General features: G+C 47.2%; 1 pseudogene; it reads left to right on the forward strand.

Annotated features, from left to right (window-relative positions):
• Window positions 1-11,054: 11,054 nt before the first annotated feature.
• On the forward strand, window positions 11,055-12,054 carry LOC114553513 (uncharacterized; annotated as a pseudogene).
• Window positions 12,055-18,148: the final 6,094 nt, after the last annotated feature.

Raw genomic sequence — 18,148 nt, forward strand, 5'->3', positions numbered from 1 at the left:
ACATATTAGCCAGACTGACTCATTTCACCATTCAGGGTGATAATATACACATCCCTTAATGTCCCTGTGCATTTTCTGAGCATTCTGATGAAGGAAAGTAAAAATAAAGGCTTAAATTCAAATTAAAGCTATATTTCAACTCTGTTTGAGGCCCCATTAAAGCCATATTCCGCGGGTATTTCTCTATTTGAGGCTGCTTTAAAGGTATTGTGAAACCAAATTCCTCCATGCTACCAAACCTTAGCCCTGGACTGATTTCACCCCAGGGTGATTCCGTATACACATCCCTTAATGTCCCCCTGCATTTTCGGAGCATTCTGATGAAGGATTTTAAAAATAAAGTTAAATGTCAACTTAAAAGCTATATTTCAAATCTGTTTGAGGCTGCTATTTAAAGCCATATTGTAAGTCTTATTCAGGCTGCTCTAAAACCAAACCTCTCTGTGATTTCATAACCCAGGGTGATATTCAGGCCCTTAATGTCCCTTTCTGATGAAGGAAAGTAAAATAAAGGCTTAAATGTCAAATTAAAGCTATATTTCAACTCTGTTTGAGGCCCTATTTAAAGCCATATTGTAAGTCTTATTTCAGGCTGCTCTAAAAACCAAACCTCCATATTAGCCAGACTGATTTCCCCAGGGTGATAGTATACACGTCCCTGGTCTTTGGGTTTTCCCTGATGAAGGATTTTAAAATTAAAGGCTTAAATTTCTCTGCTACAAGCTGGTGATGGCCTTCAGGTCTCTGTGACACTGGCCAGTGTTCAGTGGTATTTCCATGCTAAAATTTCTGGCCTTTGGGTCTCTGTTAAGAAACTGATTTCACCTATGTGTATTTCCTGAAATGTTTGAGGCTGCTATTTAAAAGTCCAAATATGTGTTCAACTCTGTTTGAGGCTGCTATTTAAAGCATTTATTCTGGTATTCAGGCTGCTCTACAAACCAAACCTCCATTTAGTCCCTGACTGATTTCATTCCGTGTGATAGTATACACTCCCTTAATGTCCCTGTGGCCTTTCGGTCATTCTGACACTGGAAAGTGTTCAAGGCTTAAATTTCCCTTAAAGCATATTTCAACTCTGTTTGAGGCTGCTATTTAAAGCCATATTGTAAGTCTTATTCAGGCTGGTCTTTCCAAACCTCCATACAGACAGTAGCTTAGCCAGACTGATTTCACCCCAGGGTGAGAGTGTACCCATCCCTTTATGTCCCTGTGCATTTCCCTTCATTCTGATGAAGGATGGCCTTTGGGTCTCTGTGACCCAACTTAAAGTATATTTCAACTCTGTTTGGTATTTAAAGCCATTATGTAAGTCTCTTCCAGGCCTCTGGCCCAAACCTCTGTTACCCATACTGTTTCATTCCATGAAATTTCCATGTCCCTGTGCATTTTCAGCCATTCTCTGAAGCCTTTTAAAAATAAAGTCTCAATGACCCATAAAGGGTCTCTGTGACCCATATTTCATTCCGTGGTATTTCTTTAAAGCCATATTGCCCTGGCCTTTTCAGGCTCTCTGTGACCCATACGTTATTCCGTGGTATTTCCCTTCTACAATACAGTCTCTGTGACCCATAAATTATTCCGTGGTATTTCCAGGAACAGCTGCCCTGGCCTTCAATGTCTCTGTGACCCATATTTCAACGTTATTCCGCTGGTATTTCCATATTGTACAGGTCTTATTCAGGCTTGGTCTCTGTGACCCATATATTAGCCAGACTGATTTCGTGGGTGATTTCCATGCTTAATGACCCTGTGCATTTTCGGAGCATTCTGATGAAGGGTCTCTGTGACCCAAGGCTTATTCAACTTTCAGTATATTTAACTCTGTTTGAGGCAGCATTTAAAGCCTGGCCTTATTCAGGTCTCTGTGACCCATCCGTTATTCCGTGGTATTTCCATGCTACCCTCCCCTGGCCTTTGGGTCTCTGTGACCCATCCCCAGTTCTGAGTGGTATTTCCCAAACAGCGGCCCTGGCCTTTGGGTCTCTGTCCCCATACGTTATTCCGTGGTATTTCTCTTCTACAGAGCCTTTGGGTCTCTGAAGGATTTTAAAATTAAACCGTTAATTTCCATGCTACAGCGGCCCTGGCCTTGAGGCTCTCTTTGACCCATATATTATTCCTTATTATTTCTAAAAACCAAACGGCCCTGGCCTTTGGGTCTCTTTGACCCATACGTTATTCCGTGGTATTTCCCTTCTACCGCTGCCCTGGCCTTTGGGTCTCTAAAGTGAATGTCCCACTTAAAGCGTTATTCCGTTTGAGGCTGCTATTTCCCTTCTATTGTAAGTCTTTTCTGGCTGCTTAAAACCAAAACCTCTGTGACCCTGATTTCACCGTTATTCATCCCTTAATGGTATTTCCATGCTACAGCGCCCTGGCCTTATTTCTCTGTGACCCATATATTATTCCGTGGTATTTCTCCCATCACAGCATCCCTGGCCTTTTGGGTCTTCTGATGACCCATTTTTAAAATAAAGTATTTCCAAAATTGGCCTTTTGGGTCTCTGTGAACCATGTTTGAGGCTGCTATTTAAAGCCATATTGCCCTGGCCTATTCAGGCTGCTCTAACCCAAACCTCCATTCCAGACTGTATTCACCCTGATACATACCCCTGGTCTTTGGGTCCCTGTGACCCTTAAATTTTAAAAGCCAACTGTTTGTATTTAAAGCCATCTGCTACTCTTATTCAGGCTGCTCTATGGCCTTTGGGGACTCTGTGACATGTCCAGTGTTCAGTGGTATTTCCCTTAAAGCCACCTCTGTTTGCCTTGGTCTTAAAGCCCATTGTAACGTTATTCAGGCTGGTATTTCCTGCAAACCTCCATATTAGCCTTTGGGTCTCTGTGACCCAGGGTTATTCCGTGGTATTTCCCTTCTACAACGGCGATGGCCTTGGTCTCTGTGCATATTGTAAGTTATTCCGTGGTATTTCTCCAATACAGCCCTTAATGCCCTGGCCTTGGGTCTCTGTGAATGCTATAATGTTATTCTATGGTATTTCCATGCTTGAGGCTGCTATTTAAAGCCATATTGCCTTTTCAGGGTCTCTGTGACCCAAACCTCCATTCCGCCAGACTTTTCACCCAGGGTGATACTATACACATCCCTTAATGTCCCTGGCCTTTTCCCTCTGTGAAGGATTTTTAAAATTAAAGGCTTGAAGTCCACTTAAAGCTATATTCCGTGGTGTTTGAGGCCTTCTACCATATTGCCCTGGCCTTTGGGTCTCTGTGACCCATATTAACCAGACGTTATTCCGTGGTATTTCACTTCCCTTAATTTCCCTGGCCTTTTGGGTCTCTGTGACCCAAAGTTATTCCGTGGTATTTCTCCAATACAGCTGCCCTGGCCTTTGGGGTCTCTGTGACCCAAGGTTATTCTGTGGTATTTCCCTGAAACCTTGCCCTGGCCTTTGGGTCTCTGTGACCCATACGTTATTCCGTGGTATTTCCATGCTACAAATGCAGCCCTGGCCCCCTCTGTGCCTTTGGGTCTCTTTGACCCATACGTTATTCCGTCCCCTTCCGTGTTAAAAACCAAACCCTATTTCCCTGCTAAAAATAAAGGCTTAAATGTCGATGGCCTTTTCAACTCTCTGTGACCCTATTTAAAGTATTCCGTGGTATTTCCAAACCTCCATATTAGCCCAGACTCCGGGGTCTCTGTGATAGGGTCTCTGTTACCCTATGTCCCTTCCATTTCTCCTATTCAGATGAAGGCCTTGGGTCTCTGTGACCCATACAACTTATTCCTGGTATTTCTCTGCTACCGTTTGAGGCCTTTTAAAGTCTCTTGTGACCCATATTCATTCTGTGGTATTTCCCTACATATTGGCCAGACTCTGTGACCCATACGTTATTCCGTGGTATTTCCCTGCTACAGCGGCCCTGGCCTTTTGGTCTCTGTGACCCATACGTTATTCCGTGGTATTTCTCTGCTACATGGCCCTGGCCTTTGGGTCTCTGTGACCCATACGTTATTCCGTGGTATTTCCCTGCTACAGCGGCCCTGGCCTTTTGGGTCTCTGTGACCCATATGTTATTCCGTGGTATTTCCATGATACAGCGGCCCTGGCCTTTGGGTCTCTGTGACCCATACGTTATTCCGTGGTATTTCCCTGCTACAGCGGCCCTGGCCTTTGGGTCTCTGTGACCCATATATTATTCCGTGGTATTTCCATGCTACAGCCCTGGCCTTTGGGTCTCTGTGACCCATACTGTTTCATTCTATGGTATTTCCATGCTACAGCGGCCCTGGCCTTTTGGTCTCTGTGACCCATACGTTATTCCGTGGTATTTCTCTGCTACCGCGGCCCTGGCCTTTTGGGTCTCTGTGACCCATATTGTATTCCGTGGTATTCCCCTGCTACAACGGCCCTGGCCTTTGGGTCTCTGTGACCCATACGTTATTCCGTGGTATTTCCACTGCTACAGCGGCCCTGGCCTTTTGGTCTCTGTGACCCATTCGTTATTCCGTGGTATTTCTCTTCTACAGCGGCCCTGGCCTTGGGGTCTCTGTGACCCAAACGTTATTCCGTGGTATTTCCCTGCTACAGCGGCCCTGGCCTTTGGGTCTCTGTGACCCATACGTTATTCCGTGGTATTTCCATGCTACAGCGGCCCTGGCCTTGGGTCTCTGTGACCCATACGTTATTCTGTGGTATTTCCCTTCTACAGCTGCCCTGGCCTTTGGGTCTCTGTGACCCATACGTTATTCCGTGGTATTTCCCTGCTACAGCGGCCCTGGCCTTTGGGTCTCTGTGACCCATAATGCTATTCCGTGGTATTTCTCCCCATATACAGCATGGCCCTGGCCTTGGGTCTCTGTGACCCATCGTTATTCCGTGGTATTTCCATGCTACCCTGTGCCCTGGCCTTTGGGTCTCTGTGACCCATACGTTATTCTGTGGTATTTCCCCTGAAACAGCGGCCCTGGCCTTTGGGTCTCTGTGACCCATACGTTATTCCGTGGTATTTCCCTGCTACAGCGGCCCTGGTCTTTGGGTCCCTGTGACCCATACGTTATTCCGTGGTATTTCTCTGCTACCGCGGTGATGGCCTTCGGGTCTCTGTGACCCTGGCCAGTGTTCAGTGGTATTTCCCTGCCACCGCAGCGATGCCCTGGCCTTTGGGTCTGTGACCCACCCGTTATTCCGTGGTATTTCCCTGCTACGGCCCTGGCTTTGGGTCTCTGTGACCCATACGTTATTCCGTGGTATTTCCCTTCTACAGCGGGCCTGGCCTTTGGGTCTCTGTGACCCATACAGCTATTCCGTGGTATTTCTCCAATACAGCGGCCCTGGCCTTCGGGTCTCTGTGACCCATACGTTATTCTATGGTATTTCCATGCTACAGCGGCCCTAGCCTTCGGGTCTCTGTGACCCATACGTTATTCCGTGGTATTTCTCTGCTACCGTTGCCCTGGCCTTTGGGTCTCTGTGACCCATACGTTATTCCGTGGTATTTCCCTTCTACCGCGGCCCTGGCCTTTGGGTCTCTGTGACCCATACGTTATTCCGTGGTATTTCACTTCTACCGCGGCCCTGGCCTTTGGGTCTCTGTGACCCATACGTTATTCCGTGGTATTTCCCTGCTACAGCGGCCCTGGCCTTCGGGTCTCTGTGACCCATACGTTATTCCGTGGTATTTCCCTGCTACCGCGGCCCTGGCCTTTGGGTCTCTGTGACCCATTCGTTATTCCGTGGTATTTCCATTCTACAGCGGCCCTGGCCTTGGGTCTCTGTGACCCATCGTTATTCCGTGGTATTTCCCTTCTACAGCGGCCCTGGCCTTTGGGTCTCTGTGACCCATCGTTATTCCGTGGTATTTCCCCATACAGTGGCCCTGGCCTTTGGGTCTCTGTGACCCATATTCGTTATTCCCTGGTATTTCCCCTGCTACAGCGGCCCTGGCCTTGGTCTCTGTGACCCATAAGTTATTCTTTGGTATTTCCATGCTACAGCGGCCCTGGCCTTGGTCTCTGTGACCCATACGTTATTCCGTGGTATTTCCCTACAACTACTGGCCCTGGCCTCGGTCTCTGTGACCCATCGTTATTCCGTGGTATTTCTCTTCTACAGCAGCCCTGGCCTTTGGGTCTCTGTGACCCATTCGTTATTCCGTGGTATTTCTCCAATACAGCGGCCCTGGCCTTGGGGTCTCTGTGACCCATAACGTTATTCCGTGGTATTTCCCTATACAGCGGCCCTGGCCTTTGGGTCTCTGTGACCCATACGTTATTCCGTGGTATTTCCATGCTACAGCGGCCCTGGCCTTTGGTCTCTGTGACCCATATGTTATTCCCTGGTATTTCCCTGCAACAGCGGCCCTGGCCTTTGGGTCTCTGTGACCCATACGTTATTCCGTGGTATTTCCCTGCTACAGCGGCCCTGGCCTTGGGTCTCTGTGACCCATACGTTATTCCGTGGTATTTCCATGCTACAGCGGCCCTGGCCTTGGGTCTCTGTGACCCATACGTTATTCGTGGTATTTCTCCAATACAGCGGCCCTGGCCTTTGGGTCTCTGTGACCCATCGTTATTCCGTGGTATTTCCCTATACAGCTGGCCCTGGCCTCGGGTCTCTGTGACCCATACGTTATTCCTGGTATTTCCATGCTACAGCGGCCCTGGCCTTGGTCTCTGTGACCCATACGTTATTCCGTGGTATTTCCCCAATGCAGCGGGCCCTGGCCTTGGGGTCTCTGTGACCCATACGTTATTCCGTGGTATTTCCCTGCAACAGCGGCCCTGGCCTTGGGTCTCTGTGACCCATACGTTATTCCGTGGTATTTCCCTCTACAGCGGCCTGGCCTTCGGGTCTCTTTGACCCATAACGTTATTCTGTGATTTCCCTGGCCTTCCTGTGGTCTCTGTGACCCTTTCCATGGCCAGTTGTTCTGTGACCCATATTTTCCCTGCCATTTCCATGCTACAGCGGCCCTGGCCTTGGGTCTCTGTGACCCATAATGCTATTCCGTGGTATTTCTCTGCCACACAGCGGCCCTGGCTTTGGGTCTCTGTGACCCATAATGTTATTCCGTGGTATTTCCCTTCTACAGCGGCCCTGGCCTTTGGGTCTCTGTGACCCATCGTTATTCCGTGGTATTTCCCCTACAGCGGCCCTGGCCTTCGGGTCTCTGTGACCCATACGTTATTCCGTGGTATTTCCTGCAACCAGCGGCCCTGGCCTTTGGGTCTCTGTGACCCATACGTTATTCCGTGGTATTTCCCTGGGTCTACAGCCCATACCCTGGCCCCTGCCACACCGTCTCTGTGACCCATACGTTATTCCGTGGTATTTCCTGCTATACAGCTGCCCTGGCCTTCGGGTCTCTGTGACCCATACGTTATTCCGTGGTATTTCCCTTCTACAGCCCCTGGCCTTCGGGTCTCTGTGACCCATACGTTATTCCGTGGTATTTCCCATACTACAGCCCTGGCCTTTGGGTCTCTGTGACCCATACGTTATTCCGTGGTATTTCTCCAATACAGCGGCCCTGGCCTTTGGGTCTCTGTGACCCATACGTTATTCCGTGGTATTTCCCAATACAGCGGCCCTGGCCTTGGGTCTCTGTGACCCATACGTTATTCCGTGGTATTTCCCTTCTACAGCTGCCCTGGCCTTTTGGGTCTCTGTGACCCATACGTTATTCCGTGGCCTTTGGGTCTCTGTGACCCATACGTTATTCCGTGGTATTTCCCTTGTACCTTTGGGTCCTGGCCCATTTATTCGGGTCTCAGTGACCCATTCGTTATTCCGTGGTATTTCCATGCTACCGCGGCCCTGGCCTTGGGTCTCTGTGACCCATCGTTATTCCGTGGTATTTCTCCAATACAGCGGCCCTGGCCTTTGGGTCTCTGTGACCCATATTGTTATTCCGTGGTATTTCCCTATACAGCCCCTGGCCTTGGGTCTCTGTGACCCATACGTTATTCCCTGGTATTTCCATGCTACAGCTGCCCTGGCCTTGGGTCTCTGTGACCCATCGTTATTCCGTGGTATTTCCCCTGCTACAGTGGCCCTGGCCTTGGTCTCTGTGACCCATAAGTTATTCTTTGGTATTTCCCTGCAACAGCGGCCCTGGCCTTGGTCTCTGTGACCCATACGTTATTCTGTGGTATTTCCCTGCAACAGCGGCCCTGGCCTTGGGTCTCTGTGACCCATAAGTTATTCTGTGGTATTTCCCAACAGCGGCCCTGGCCTTTGGGTCTCTGTGACCCATACGTTATTCCGTGGTATTTCCCTGCAACAGCGGCCCTGGCCTTGGTCTCTGTGACCCATACGTTATTCCGTGGTATTTCCCTACAGCGGCCCTGGCCTTTGGGTCTCTGTGACCCATACGTTATTCCGTGGTATTTCCCCAATACAGCGGCCCTGGCCTTGGGTCTCTGTGACCCATACGTTATTCCGTGGTATTTCCCCTGCTACAGCGGCCCTGGCCTTGGGGTCTCTGTGACCCATACGTTATTCCCTGGTATTTCCATGCTACAGCGGCCCTGGCCTTGGGTCTCTGTGACCCATACGTTATTCCGTGGTATTTCCCTGCTACAGCGGCCCTGGCCTTTTGGGTCTCTGTGACCCATATGTTATTCCGTGGTATTTCCCTGCTACAGCGGCCCTGGCCTTTTGGTCTCTGTGACCCATATGTTATTCTGTTATTTCCCTGCTACAGCGGCCCGGCCTTTTGGTCTCTGTGACCCATATGTTATTCTGTGGTATTTCCCTGAAACAGCGGCCCTGGCCTTTGGGTCTCTGTGACCCATACGTTATTCCGTGGTATTTCCATGCTACAGCGGCCCTGGCCTTCGGGTCTCTGTGACCCATACGTTATTCCGTGGTATTTCCCTTCTTCAGCGGCTCTGGCCTTCGGGTCTCTGTGACCCACCACGTTATTCCGTGGTATTCCCCTGCTACAGCGGCCCTGGCCTTGGGTCTCTGTGACCCATACGTTATTATGTGGTATTTCCCTGCAACAGCGGCCCTGGCCTTTTGGTCTCTGTGACCCATACGTTATTCCGCGTTATTCCCCTGCTACAGCGGCCCGGCCTTCGGGTCTCTGTGACCCATATGTTATTCTGTGGTATTTCCCTGAAACAGCGGCCCTGGCCTTGGGTCTCTGTGACCCATCGTTATTCCGTGGTATTCCCCTGCTACAGCGGCTCTGGCCTTGGGTCTCTGTGACTCATACGTTATTCCGTGGTATATCCCTTCTACTACGGCCCTGGCCTTTGGGTCTCTGTGACCCATACGTTATTCGTTGTATTTCCATGCTACAGCGGCCCTGGCCTTTGGGTCTCTGTGACCCATACGTTATTCCGTGGTATTTCCATGCTACAGCGGCCCTGGCCTTGGGTCTCTGTGACCCACCACGTTATTCCGTGGTATTTCCCTTCTACCGCGGCTCTGGCTTTCGGGTCTCTGTGACCCACATGTTATTCCGTGGTATTCCCCTGCTACAGCGGCCCTGGCCTTGGGTCTCTGTGACCCATACGTTATTCCGTGGTATATCCCTTGACCGTGGCTCTGGCCTTGGTCTCTGTGACCCATCGTTATTCCGTGGTATTCAGGGCACTCCGGCCTGGCTCGTAGTAGTAACACAGCAATGGTAAGGGAAAGGGGGAAAGAAACAAACCTCATCCTCGTCCTACTAAACACTTTTATTATACACACACACACACACACATTTACACTGTTCACATTTGTCTTTTTGTTTTTGTCATCTTTGCTTCGTCTTGTTCTTTTGGACCTTTGTACTCTTTGTACTCGGTTCAGCAGCCGGTCGCGACGCCGGCATGGCCCGCTGTGTGACTCTAAATGAGGAACTGCATCGTTTTCTCAAACGTGCAGAACAAGAGGCACGCTCAGCACGCTCAGCACGCTCAGCACGCGCAGTACACGCGGCACGCGTAGTGCGCGAGGCACGCGCGGCACGTATAGCTCGCGTAACACGCATAGCATGTCCCCGAAGTGGAAGAGATGGAAGACACAAACACACAAGTGGAAGCGATGGAAGACAAAAACACACGAGTGGAAGAGATGGAAGACAAAAACACACGAGTGGAAGAAGAAGAAGAAGAAGAACAAGATGATGAAGAAGAAGAAGAAGAAGAGGAAAAAGATATTGATGATGATGACCAGAGCGACTCTGACGAGGAAGACGAATGGTCATCCGGGCGGGTGTCGGCCAGAAGACGACAGAGACAAACATGACGCAGCCGACAGAGAAAAAGACTGCCGCAGAGAAAAGGACTGCCGCGACGCTAGTGATCACGACGCTGAGAAGAGGACTACGATGCCGCTGACAACCGAGACGAACTAGGACAAGAACAAGGTCAAGAACAATGTCAAGGACAGGAACAAGAACAAGGACACGGACAAGAACTAGGAGCAGACATAGCCGCAGCAGCCCAAGAGGGTGTACGGCAAAGGGGAGAAGAAGAAGAAGAAGAAGAAGAAGAAGAAGAAGAAGAAGAAGAAGGCCAAGACGACGGGCAGGATGAGCAGGACGAGCAGGAGAGCGAAAGGTTTGTGTCGAAAAATGGCGAAATCGAATGGTCCTCAACGACGTATCATCCCAGTCGCCCTCGACCTCATTTCCGTGGCACAGCCCAAGAACGAGAAGGAGAACAAGACCAAGAACGAGAACAAGACCAAGAACAAGACCAATAGCAAGACCACAGATGCGCTTAACGCTCCAGAGAACCCGGGACCCACAGAGTACGCGTTCACACGCGTCTGTTTGACATACTCTCCACGCTCGACCTGTTGGTCACGCCGGGCGCATACTAGAGATCGTGGTGACCGCCACGAACCTCGAGGGCCTGAGGAAATGCGGCAACGACTGGAAAACGACGGACGCCACGGAGCTGCGCGGGCTACCTCGGGCTGCTGCTCCCAGCGCCAGCGTGTACAGGTCCCAAACGAGGCCCTGGAGAGCCTGTGGCACGAGGAGAGCGGCAGGGCCATTTTCCGCGGCACAATGTCGCTCAAGCGATTCCACGCTCTCGTGAGTGCTGCGATTCGACGACAACGCGAGACGAGAGGCGCCAGATGAGCCTCGGACAAACTGGCGGCCATACGAAGAAGTGTGGGGACGCCTGGGTGCGGCGGCTGCCTCGCCTCTGCAACCCGGGCTCCGACGTGACCGTGGACGAGCAGCTGGTTCCCTTCGAGGTGTGTGTGTGTGTGTGTGTGTGTGTGTGTGTGTTTATGTGTATGTGTGTATGTGTGTTTTTGTAACTTTTTCATCGTCACTCTTTCCCTCCCATGCTCATGCTCATTGTTGTCCGTCACGTCCACCAAGGTCGATGCTCCTTCCGCCAGTACATGCCCGCCAGGTACGGACTCAAGTCGTGGGTGGCCTGCGACGCCGGCTCCAGCTACGCGTGGAACATGCAGGTCTACACGGGCAAGTCTGTGAGCGGCGAGCCCGAGAGGAATCAGGGCGCCCGAGTGGTGATGGACCTGACCGAGGGCTTGCGGGGCCCCCGCAATGTCACGTGCGACAACTTTTTCACCTCCTACGAGCTGGCCCGGCGGCTCCTCCACGACAGGCGCCTCACCGTGGTGGGCACGATGTGCAAAAACAAGCCCGAGCTGCCGCGCGTCTTGCTCGACACCAAGGGCCGCGCGGTCTTCTCGTCCAGGTTCGCCTTCGCCCACCGTCACGCTGGTGTCCTACGTGCCCAAGAGGAACAGGAACGTGGTGCTGCTGAGCACGCTGCACACGGGGGACGCGCGGGTCAGCGCCTCCACGGCCGCCAAGCCCGACATCATCCTGCACTACAACAGCACCAGGGGCGGCGTGGACAACCTGGACAAGCTCGTCGGCACGTACAGCAGCTGCCGCGGGAAGAAGGCGCGCTGGCCCCTCGCCCTGTTCCACAACATCCTCGGCGTGTCCGCCTACAACGCCTTTGTGCTCTGGCGAGAGCTCAGGCCCGAGTGGCTGCGCGGCAAGCTCAACAGACGCAGGGCTTTCCTCGAGCAGCTGGGCAGGGCGCTCGTCACTCCGCTCATCGAGAGACGCTCGCGTCTCCCTCGCACGTAGGCGTCCTCCGCGCTTGTCAAAGCCGTGGCGGCGAGGTCATGCGCTGGTGTCAGGCGAGCCCGACAGGACCAGCGAGGAGACGAGGAGGAAGACGAGGAAGACGATGAGGAGGAGGACGAAAACGACATGGAGGAGGAGGAGGACGAAAATGATGAGCAAGACGACGAGGAGGAAGCAGCGCCGAGAGCACCGAGTGCCCAGAGCACAGAGTGCCCAGCAAGCGAAAGAGGTGTCAGCTCTGTCCAAAGAAAAAGGACCGCAAGACACACACCGTGTGCGGTGGCTGCCAGAGATACATCTGCGGGAGCTGCACACAGCCCTACTGCGCGGACTGCGTGAGACAGTAGCCTCTTGGCTCACAGGGGCAGTTTGAGCTTCGTGTTTGCCTTTACGCTGCGCACACACACAAAAACAAAACAGCGACATCAACTTTCCATTGCAACAAGGGTCCCGAGGACCCGAGGGACACAAGCCGCCACGAGGCCAGTAGCGAGATACAAAAATGTCATTGACTAGGCGAGGGTCCCGGAGACCCTGGGGCCAAATAGTTGCCAATATGGAGGTTTGGTTTTTAGAGCAAGGCGGTCAAATAGTAGACAATATGGCTTTAACTAGCAGCCTCAGAGTTGAAATATAGCTTTAAGTTGACATTTATAACATTTATTTTTAGCCAGGGTCCCAGAATGTCCGAAAATGCACAGGGACATTAATAACATGTGTATACTATCACCCTGGGGTGAAATGAGTCTGGCTAATATGGAGGTTTGGCTTTTAGAAATGCAGCCTGAATAAGACTTAGGGTCCCCGGGACCCAAAAACAGCAGCCTCAAACAGAGTTGAAATATAATTTAAAACATTTAATAAACTAAACAATGTTCCGAAAATGCACAGGGACAATACAAGGGTTAAATTTAAATAGCAGCCTCAAACAGAGTTGAAATATAGCTTTAAGTTGACATTTAAGCCTTTATTTTTACTTTCCTTCATCAGAATGCTCCGAAAATGCACAGGGACATTAAGGGATGTATACTATCACCCTGGGGTGAAATGAGTCTGGCTAATATGGAGGTTTGGTTTTTAGAGCAGCCTGAATAAGACTTACAATATGGCTTTAAATTGCAGCCTCAAACAGAGTTGAAATATAGATTTAAGTTGACATTTAAGCCTTTATTTTTACTTTCCTTCATCAGAATGCTCCGAAAATGCACAGGGACATTAAGGGATGTGTATACTATCACCCTGGGGTGAAATGAGTCTGGCTAATATGGAGGTTTGGTTTTTAGAGCAGCCTGAATAAGACTTACAATATGGCTTTAAATTGCAGCCTCAAACAGAGTTGAAATATAGCTTTAAGTTGACATTTAAGCCTTTATTTTTTTACTTTCCTTCATCAGAATGTCCGAAAATGCACAGGGACATTAAGGGATGTGTATACTATCACCCTGGGGTGAAATGAGTCTGGCTAATATGGAGGTTTGGTTTTTAGAGCAGCCTGAATAAGACTTAGAATATGGCTTTAAATTGCAGCCTCAAACAGAGTTGAAATATAGCTTTAAGTTGACATTTAAGCCTTTATTTTTACTTTCCTTCATCAGAATGCTCCGAAAATGCACAGGGACATTAAGGGATGTGTATACTATCACCCTGGGGTGAAATGAGTCTGGCTAATATGGAGGTTTGGTTTTTAGAGCAGCCTGAATAAGACTTAGAATATGGCTTTAAATTGCAGCCTCAAACAGAGTTGAAATATAGCTTTAAGTTGACATTTAAGCCTTTATTTTTACTTTCCTTCATCAGAATGTCCGAAAATGCACAGGGACATTAAGGGATGTGTATACTATCACCCTGGGGTGAAATGAGTCTGGCTAATATGGAGGTTTGGTTTTTAGAGCAGCCTGAATAAGACTTAGAATATGGCTTTAAATTGCAGCCTCAAACAGAGTTGAAATATAGCTTTAAGTTGACATTTAAGCCTTTATTTTTACTTTCCTTCATCAGAATGCTCCAAAAATACACAGGGACATTAAGGGATGTGTATACTATCACCCTGGGGTGAAATCAGTCTGGCTAATATGGAGGTTTGGTTTTTAGAGCAGCCTGAATAAGACTTACAATATGGCTTTAAATAGCAGCCTCAGAGTTGAAATATAGCTTTAAGTTGACATTTAAGCCTTTATTTTTTACTTTCCTTCATCAGAATGCTCCGAAAATGCACAGGGACATTAAGGGATGTGTATACTATCACCCTGGGGTGAAATGAGTCTGGCTAATATGGAGGTTTGGTTTTTAGAGCAGCCTGAATAAGACTTACAATATGGCTTTAACTAGCAGCCTCAAACAGAGTTGAAATATAGCTTTAAGTTGACATTTAAGCCTTTATTTTTACTTTCCTTCATCAGAATGCTCCGAAAATGCACAGGGACATTAAGGGATGTGTATACTATCACCCTGGGGTGAAATCAGTCTGGCTAATATGGAGGTTTGGTTTTTAGAGCAGCCTGAATAAGACTTAGAATATGGCTTTAAATTGCAGCCTCAAACAGAGTTGAAATATAGCTTTAAGTTGACATTTAAGCCTTTATTTTTACTTTCCTTCATCAGAATGTCTCCAAAAATGCACAGGGACATTAAGGGATGTGTATACTTATCACCCTGGGGTGAAATGAGTCTGGCTAATATGGAGGTTTGGTTTTTAGAGCAGCCTGAATAAGACTTAGAATATGGCTTTAAATTGCAGCCTCAAACAGAGTTGAAATATAGCTTTAAGTTGACATTTAAGCCTTTATTTTTACTTTCCTTCATCAGAATGCTCCGAAAATGCACAGGGACATTAAGGGATGTGTATACTATCACCCTGGGGTGAAATGAGTCTGGCTAATATGGAGGTTTGGTTTTTTAGAGCAGCCTGAATAAGAATATGGCTTTAAATTTAAACAGAGTTGAAATATAGCTTTAAATTGACATTTAAGCCTTTATTTTTAATCAGAATGAATGTTAAGAAATATATCACCCTTGAAATGAGTCTGAATATGGAGGTTTGGTTTTTAGAGCAGCCTGAATAAGACTTAGAATATGGCTTTAAATTGCAGCCTCAAACAGAGTTGAAATATAGCTTTAAGTTGACATTTAAGCCTTTATTTTTACTTTCCTTCATCAGAATGCTCCGAAAATGCACAGGGACATTAAGGGATGTGTATACTATCACCCTGGGGTGAAATGAGTCTGGCTAATATGGAGGTTTGGTTTTTAGAGCAGCCTGAATAAGACTTAGAATATGGCTTTAAATTGCAGCCTCAAACAGAGTTGAAATATAGCTTTAAGTTGACATTTAAGCCTTTATTTTTACTTTCCTTCATCAGAATGCTCCGAAAATGCACAGGGACATTAAGGGATGTGTATACTATCACCCTGGGGTGAAATGAGTCTGGCTAATATGGAGGTTTGGTTTTTAGAGCAGCCTGAATAAGACTTAGAATATGGCTTTAAATTGCAGCCTCAAACAGAGTTGAAATATAGCTTTAAGTTGACATTTAAGCCTTTATTTTTACTTTCCTTCATCAGAATGCTCCGAAAATGCACAGGGACATTAAGGGATGTGTATACTATCACCCTGGGGTGAAATGAGTCTGGCTAATATGGAGGTTTGGTTTTTAGAGCAGCCTGAATAAGACTTAGAATATGGCTTTAAATTGCAGCCTCAAACAGAGAGTTGAAATATAGCTAAGTTGACATTTAAGCCTTTATTTTTACTTTCCTTCATCAGAATGCTCCGAAAATGCACAGGGACATTAAGGGATGTGTATACTATCACCCTGGGGTGAAATGAGTCTGGCTAATATGGAGGTTTGGTTTTTAGAGCAGCCTGAATAAGACTTAGAATATGGCTTTAAATTGCAGCCTCAAACAGAGTTGAAATATAGCTTTAAGTTGACATTTAAGCCTTTATTTTTACTTTCCTTCATCAGAATGCTCCGAAAATGCACAGGGACATTAAGGGATGTGTATACTATCACCCTGGGGTGAAATGAGTCTGGCTAATATGGAGGTTTGGTTTTTAGAGCAGCCTGAATAAGACTTAGAATATGGCTTTAAATAGCAGCCTCAAACAGAGTTGAAATATAGCTTTAAGTTGACATTTAAGCCTTTATTTTTACTTTCCTTCATCAGAATGCTCCGAAAATGCACAGGGACATTAAGGGATGTGTATACTATCACCCTGGGGTGAAATGAGTCTGGCTAATATGGAGGTTTGGTTTTTAGAGCAGCCTGAATAAGACTTACAATATGGCTTTAACTAGCAGCCTCAGAGTTGAAATATAGCTTTAAGTTGACATTTAAGCCTTTATTTTTACTTTCCTTCATCAGAATGCTCCGAAAATGCACAGGGACATTAAGGGATGTGTATACTATCACCCTGGGGTGAAATCAGTCTGGCTAATATGGAGGTTTGGTTTTTAGAGCAGCCTGAATAAGACTTAGAATATGGCTTTAAATTGCAGCCTCAAACAGAGTTGAAATATAGCTTTAAGTTGACATTTAAGCCTTTATTTTTACTTTCCTTCATCAGAATGCTCCGAAAATGCACAGGGTCATTAAGGGATGTGTATACTATCACCCTGGGGTGAAATGAGTCTGGCTAATATGGAGGTTTGGTTTTTAGAGCAGCCTGAATAAGACTTAGAATATGGCTTTAAATTGCAGCCTCAAACAGAGTTGAAATATAGCTTTAAGTTGACATTTAAGCCTTTATTTTTACTTTCCTTCATCAGAATGCTCCGAAAATGCACAGGGACATTAAGGGATGTGTATACTATCACCCTGGGGTGAAATGAGTCTGGCTAATATGGAGGTTTGGTTTTTAGAGCAGCCTGAATAAGACTTAGAATATGGCTTTAAATTGCAGCCTCAAACAGAGTTGAAATATAGCTTTAAGTTGACATTTAAGCCTTTATTTTTACTTTCCTTCATCAGAATGTCCGAAAATGCACAGGGACATTAAGGGATGTGTATACTATCACCCTGGGGTGAAATGAGTCTGGCTAATATGGAGGTTTGGTTTTTAGAGCAGCCTGAATAAGACTTAGAATATGGCTTTAAATTGCAGCCTCAAACAGAGTTGAAATATAGCTTTAAGTTGACATTTAAGCCTTTATTTTTTTACTTTCCTTCATCAGAATGCTCCGAAAATGCACAGGGACATTAAGGGATGTGTATACTATCACCCTGGGGTGAAATGAGTCTGGCTAATATGGAGGTTTGGTTTTAGAGCAGCCTGAATAAGACTTAGAATATGGCTTTAAATTGCAGCCTCAAACAGAGTTGAAATATAGCTTTAAGTTGACATTTAAGCCTTTATTTTTACTTTCCTTCATCAGAATGCTCCAAAATGCACAGGGACATTAAGGGATGTATATACTATCACCCTGGGGTGAAATGAGTCTGGCTAATATGGAGGTTTGGTTTTTAGAGCAGCCTGAATAAGACTTAGAATATGGCTTTAAATTGCAGCCTCAAACAGAGTTGAAATATAGCTTTAAGTTGACATTTAAGCCTTTATTTTTACTTTCCTTCATCAGAATGCTCCGAAAATGCACAGGGACATTAAGGGATGTGTATACTATCACCCTGGGGTGAAATCAGTCTGGCTAATATGGAGGTTTGGTTTTTAGAGCAGCCTGAATAAGACTTAGAATATGGCTTTAAATAGCAGCCTCAAACAGAGTTGAAATATAGCTTTAAGTTGACATTTAAGCCTTTATTTTTTACTTTCCTTCATCAGAATGCTCCGAAAATGCACAGGGACATTAAGGGATGTGTATACTATCACCCTGGGGTGAAATCAGTCTGGCTAATATGGAGGTTTGGTTTTTAGAGCAGCCTGAATAAGACTTACAATATGGCTTTAAATAGCAGCCTCAAACAGAGTTGAAATATAGCTTTAAGTTGACATTTAAGCCTTTATTTTTACTTTCCTTCATCAGAATGCTCCGAAAATGCACAGGGACATTAAGGGATGTGTATACTATCACCCTGGGGTGAAATCAGTCTGGCTAATATGGAGGTTTGGTTTTTAGAGCAGCCTGAATAAGACTTA

Source organism: Perca flavescens, chromosome 4 (assembly GCF_004354835.1).
Source record: "Perca flavescens isolate YP-PL-M2 chromosome 4, PFLA_1.0, whole genome shotgun sequence".
Taxonomy (NCBI): domain Eukaryota; kingdom Metazoa; phylum Chordata; class Actinopteri; order Perciformes; family Percidae; genus Perca; species Perca flavescens.